The sequence below is a fragment of the Peromyscus eremicus genome, chromosome 20 (assembly GCF_949786415.1).
Source record: "Peromyscus eremicus chromosome 20, PerEre_H2_v1, whole genome shotgun sequence".
Classification (NCBI taxonomy): Eukaryota; Metazoa; Chordata; class Mammalia; order Rodentia; family Cricetidae; genus Peromyscus; species Peromyscus eremicus.
In genome coordinates this window covers 33,206,218-33,212,655 of record NC_081436.1, presented here as the reverse complement: position 1 = coordinate 33,212,655, position 6,438 = coordinate 33,206,218, and the positions used below count along the sequence as shown (strand labels likewise).

General features: G+C 44.4%; 1 long non-coding RNA gene across 2 annotated transcripts; it reads left to right on the top strand.

Moving 5' to 3' along the window:
* The first annotated feature begins 1,622 nt into the window (after positions 1–1,622).
* On the top strand, positions 1,623–6,141 carry LOC131896594 (uncharacterized). Of its 2 annotated transcripts, none has more exons than XR_009375468.1 (2): positions 1,623–1,840; positions 5,896–6,141. It is a non-coding gene; the product is annotated as an uncharacterized LOC131896594 (long non-coding RNA). The 2 variants fall into 2 exon arrangements; XR_009375469.1 differs by having other exon boundaries at positions 5,878–6,141.
* Positions 6,142–6,438: the final 297 nt, after the last annotated feature.

Here is a 6,438-nt window from a genome sequence, read left to right as displayed (position 1 = left end):
TTTGGTATGAGGTCTCAGCATTTCTATCCATGTTCTAGAGATTCCAAATCTCTGCTCTCTTCCCTTCCACGTCGAAGCCATTCTGGTTACATCCTGGGTACCCTGTTCCCCTCTGTCTGTTTAACTCACCTGGATAGATTCTAATCTTGTCTTGGGTCCAGACTTATAGCAGGGTCAACTGTGAATGTGTGATGTTAACTGGGAGTCTTGCAATAAGCAGAAGCTTCCAGGTTTGGGTGCCATGGTCAGCAGGGTGACCTCTGAGATCCCTTCCCCCGGTTGTCTGTGTATAGTCTCATGAGAGGTGAGAGTAAAAGTGATTATCAAATTACAAGAGGAAAGTGCCTCGATAGGAAAAGGCTAGCACTTTCGGAGGGATGTATAATTAAAGCCCAGTAGATTAAAATCCCTTTAAGAAATGAGTAATACAAAGATTAAGGCTCATCTGATACAGCTTCCTGAATGGCTGCTCAAAGATTTATAGGCAGAGGATAAATCAGCTCTGGAGAGAGGAGAAAATGCATCTTGCTGATAGCTTGCATCTCACAATGGAAGGTATGTGTGCAGGAAAGGAGCTGGCTGCAGTATCAGGCCAGGATTGGAGGCTTTTCTTCAAATCCATTCTAAGGTGAAAGGGAAGAGAACCCCTTCCTGCAAGCAGGCCAAGGACAGCAGTGTCCAGCCAAGGATTTGACACACTGAATTCCTTTCTGAGTAGGTTATGCTTTTTTTTTTTTTTCATGCACAGAAAATGAGCAAAGAAACTTAGAGTAATTAGGAGGTAATGAAGTTGTCAGGATAAGCTATTGACCAAAGAGCAGACAAGGGAGGAGATGAAAAATTTAAACGTTTCTAATTTAGCTGATGTGGAAGCTGTACATCCTTCGGCCATATGGGAATCATCCTTAGTGTCTAATGAATGAGATTTCTGGGCAATGCAGGGAGCATCCCAGAAGGCAACGGAAAAAGGAACTGGAATCAAAGTCCAAAATGATAATGGTGAGAATAATATAAATTATAATCAGTCCCTGACGGTTTTTATCCATTTTTGCAAAGCGCTTGGGAATATATTATCTCATTCAATTTTCACAGAAACAAGAGGAGAGAAACATCTATAGATGTGAGTGTGGAAAAATCTGCTGACAGGTTGGTGTTTGGGAGCAAGGTGCACAGGATAGTGTCTGCAACACAGCAAAATGTCTGATACTGATAATGAGTTCAAAGATGGGAAAACAAAAACAAATGCCTCCCTTTACCATCAGAAAAAAAATTTTTCAGTACAGTATTCCTAACATAAGAGCAAGGTAGGAGGGGTAGGGGGTTGAATATATTTTCACTTCAAAAGAAGCCTGGTACCCAACAACCACACACTGTGAGCTATGTATTTGTGGACTCCTTAGGGTAGGGATTCACTCATATTCTTATGACCATTGAGTGCAGCAGCTTTTATGCATCTCCCAGGCTCCTCCAGCCTCAACAGGACCTCAGCAGAATGTGCTTTCTCCCTTCATCCTCCATAGGACAAGACTTCCTGTGGTCCAGCTCACCAGTGACTGCCACTGTCGGCCTAGGAAGGTTCTTTGAGTGCAGCTCTGTGAGATCACAGTGGCCAGAACATTCTGAGAGAGTGATGGGGGGTCTAGAAGGGCACACATCAGGATTGGCTTCTTAGGAACCTGTGGGGAGAGGCCAAGGAAGCCTAGGCTTCTCCCCACAGCACTAGGACGAAGGAGCAGAGAAACAGGCATGTGGGTGGCCTTTGTTGTTTGTCCCTGAGCTCAGATGGTGGTTTCTTCCAGTCATGTGCACTGGGAATACAAATGAGCTCCTTTGAACAAAGGTAAGCCAACTTGAGGTGATGGGGCAGGAGTAAAAGATACCTAAGGAAGATTTGTGGACCACTTCTCAGCCCCTCCCTCAATGTCTGCTCAGTTCTGCTTCCTTTCTCATCTCCTCCACATGAACTCAGAGGTTCACACCACAAAATGTGAGGCTTCCAAAACTCATTATCCTGCCTTCCAGCTTTTGTTCACCTTGCAGCTAATTCCCACCAGTGCCCCCACTCTTAGGAACCCTTCAGTTGAAGCGTTTCCTACCCCACTGATGATGTCCTCTGTTCCTCTTGCCTGGTTGTGATTCCACAGCCATACAATTCCTCCTGTGATATTACTGATCTCCCCCATCTCACCCCCCACTGCCCATCTCGTCATTGTATTTGCTCAGAAAACTCGAAACTCCAATAAAATACAGTTGTCCTTCTATTATCACCCAGTAAGACAAGGCTAGAGACAAACCCTCAGTGGCAGTGACCAAATTCATAAGCATGAACCTGAAGTTTCAGGGAGTCGCTTACTGCTGCCAGGAAACAGCTTTGAACATTAGTCTCTTCTCTCCCGGGGTGACCAGCCACAACTGTTCCCACAAGCCCCCAGCACTTGATCCCCACTTCCTGCTCACAGTGGATGGTATTGCTCCCCACCTCCCAAGAGAATACTCAGCTTAGCAGAACTTCCGTGGACTTCCTCCTTCCACACTACATAACTGACTTAACCCTTCCACCGGTACACAACTACCCGAACTCACTGCTCTGCTTTCTCACCTGGCCAGGTTCTGGAATTAACTGGCACATTATTTTCTTGACTTTTTACTGCTATATCCACAAGAGAGGGGATTGTCTCAAATGGACTGTGTTTTCCAGATTCTCAACATCATTCTAGCCAGATAATTCTGCCCAAAGGGAAGCAATGCTGTGCTGTATACCGACAGGGAAAGTCTTAGGTTACTTACTCTTCCTGCAAAAAGACAAACCAGGGGGATCTTTAGGTAGAGGTCATGCATAGCACCCACTGCAGTGAGGAATTTTGGATTTATACTTATTGCCAAGCACAACAAGGTGTATGCATTAGCTATCAACACCATTTTGTGTGTCCATCATACCCTAACGAAGTGCTTCTTTAACATGTTGTAAATGTGTAAAGCAATCTCTCTTCTCAGTTTAAATCCTGAACAATTCATTTTGTAGAATTAAATGTAAGGTTTATCTTCTACCTTTTGGCTTAAGAGTCTGATTACATTCATAATAACTTTCAGACCCCCTCAAAAGGGATTCTGCTTTTTAAACTAGTTGAAGATGTTTGAAGAGTCATAATATGAATTCCTTGGCCCATTCTTTCAAGCCATTATTAGTGGTGTCAGTCACTGCCCTGCCCACCCCACCCCCAAGATCCAATAAATGTTTTCCTTACATGGCAACAGATAACTGGCTTTGTGTAAATTAATTAGAATGCGTGGGCCTGAGGATCATGGGTAGAATTGGGAATGGGACCTCCCACTACAACAGCAAATGATGCCCTTGTAGGGTCTTGTGTCCTGTCCCTTTAAGAATGACCTCTGCCAGAAATCTTACTTCTCATGTAAGGATACTTCCCCCAGAGGCCCAAGCACTGGCTTGTTTAAGTGGTAGTGGAAGTTGACAGTTGGTTATTATTGCCATTGAGGCAACAGACAAAATAGGAGTCTGGTATACTGAAGACGTACTGAATCCTATTACCAAGGGACACTGGATGTTTGCTGCAAAATGAAAACAGGAAGACCTATGTCCTTTCCCTGGACACCAGGGCACAGCATGGAATTCCTATGTTCAGTAGCAAAACCCATTGTAAAAGTATAGAAGCCTGTAAAGGAAGACGTATAGAGTATCCAGACTTGCAGGAATAGAAGTGTGTGCTGGGACCTGCTCCTAGAAAAACAAACAAAAACCCAGTGCAACAGAACAGAGCCAACAGAAAACTAAAATACTGATAAAGAGCCAGGGGAACGTGGGACAGTGAGTTTGATGAACATTGACCACAGTCAGAGGACGAGTTACAGAAACACTGACCAGCTCTCCATTCTTGTTAGGTTCAAAGCAAGCAATGCTGCTTTTATCTTTCCTTTCTCTGCCATCTCGTGATTTCTGTCATTCTGTCACAGTGATGAGAAAAATAAGCACTATAGATACTGTATGACTCTTAAGACCAAGCCATCTTCAAATCCAGTTGCCATGAGCCATCTGTCTACCCTGGAGCCCCTGGGTTCGTAGGAAGTCCAAACATGGGATGGAGAGAGAACAGAACTGAGCAGGACAGCATCATCTCACCTGCAGCCAAAATAATCCACCTGCCCTCCTCTACAGCAGGGACCCACCCTCACTGAGGCCTCCAGAGTATGATAGGCTATGCTGGACAAACCAAGGCTAGTTTATAGACTATCAAAGCAGAATAGGGCTGGAGAGATGGCTCAGCTGTAAGCACATTTCATGCTCCTGCATAGGACCAGAGTTTGCTTCATGGCACTCATAAAGGCGGCTCATAACTTCCTGTAACTCCAGTTCCTAGGGATCCAATGTCCTCCTCTGACCTCTTTGGGCACTGGCACCTAGTACACATAGTAATAACAAGCAGTCATACACAGATACTCATAGAAATTAAGAAGTGATAAGTAAATGGAACAGTCTTCTAAAGTAATTACTTTAATTGTATAAATTTATGGGATACACACAGTATGAAAACTCAGCATAAGTATTCAGTGTATAATGATCAAATCGGGAGAATTAACATTTGTATCTTAAAAACCTTGATAATTACATAATAGCTGTGCATTCTTATGAGGTACAGCATGGTATTTCAACCCATGTATACCATATGTTCTGATCAAGTCAGGGTAATTAGCGTTTCCAGCTTATCATGACTTTGTGCTGGAGTTCCTCTCTTCTAGTTATTCATAAAGTACATAACAGGTTGCTGTGAACTGCAGTCGCCCACGGTGCTGTACAGCAGGCAGCAGCTGTTCAGCCACAGAATTGTGGGGCAGTGTGTGACACAGCAAGAGACGGAACTATGTCCACTTCTGCGTGCTCAGAGGGCTAATCCTGTAAGCTGTGCTTTCTCAGTGTAGCTAGGCCAGCGGAGCCACTGGACAGACTGGAAGGTAGGCAGAAGGAGAAGCCTCTGATGGTGTCTCGGGCAAAACTTACTTCTTCTCTGTGGTTCTAACTTTCCAGGAAGATGTTCTCCACTTCCGGTTTTGCCAGCATACTGCCCCTCCCACTTGTCCCCTGAGAGGAAGTTGAGAGTGGGCCAGCTATTGTTCATCACAGTCTATGGTCTATGATCTCAGTTCTTCCACATTTTTCCTTTGGAGAAAGTAAATACTTCATTTCGTTAGTTGGGTTTTCATCCATCGTATCCTGTTGTAATGAACAGTCCTTGGTGTCTCCTTGCTTATCTTTTTGCTATGCTTGAAAGGCCGCCCCCCATCATCACACAAACATACTTTTCTAACCACCAACTGCCTGTGCCTGCCCCCAGACATCTCTGATGAAACTCCCAGGGACACTCGATTTTGCATAGCTATTCTCTTTGGGCAGGAAGCTCTTCCCCAGATATGCTTAATTGCTCACCTCATCTAGTCCTGGTGAGGCTGTCAATCTGTCTGTGAAATACCAGCCCACTAGAAGCCATCCTTCACCCTCCCAGAACCTTTTATCCTATTTTTTCCCCTGACACACTTGATACCTTTAGCACACCAAACAATTTTTAATGTTTATTTGCACTTGCCTTTCTTTCTCTATAAAGTCCCATGAGATCAAGTTTCCCCTTGTTTATGTTTAATGATCTTTCCAAGTGTCTCACATGGGGCTGGCACATGCTAGGTATTCTACAAACATTTGCAATGGAAATAGGTGAATATTGTAGCATGAATCTTAAAAAGGTCTTATTAATTAAAAAAAACAAAAACAAAAACAAAAAAACCTCGGGAACCAGATTTCGGGGTGAACGCTGAAAGGTCAGAGAAACAGAACAAGCCACAGCTAACCTCACCTGGCCAACTTCTCAGCTGATCCTGTTTCCTCAGACTGAAAGCCTCTGTGTCCTCATCTGAATGGATCTCAGCTGAACTGCTGCTCAAAACCTGAAAGCTTAACCAGCTCTAGTTCCTGGTCCTCACACCTTATATACCTTTCTGCTTCCTGCCATCACTTCCTGGGATTAAAGGCGTGTGTCACCATGCCTGGCTGTTTCCAATGTGGCTTTGAATTCACGGAGATTCAGATGGATCTCTGCCTCCAGAATACTAGGATTAAAGGTGTGTGTTCCACCATTTTCTGGCCTCTATGTCTGTCGAGTGGCTGTTCTGTTCTCTGACCCCAGATAAGTTTATCAGGATGCACAATATATTGGGGAACACAATACCACCACAGAATATTTAAGGAGAATCTTAAACCTAAAGCATGGGGAAGCCAAACCTCTGTGACTGGAGCAAGCATGCAGGGCTAAGCACCCAGGCCACTCCCTCTGTCTCCATCTCTGCGATGGTCTCTTTGGGATCTACTAAACACAGCCTAAAACCCATAACTTAGAGGTTTGCCGGAAGTCCCGGCTTGCTCTTGAAAAGATC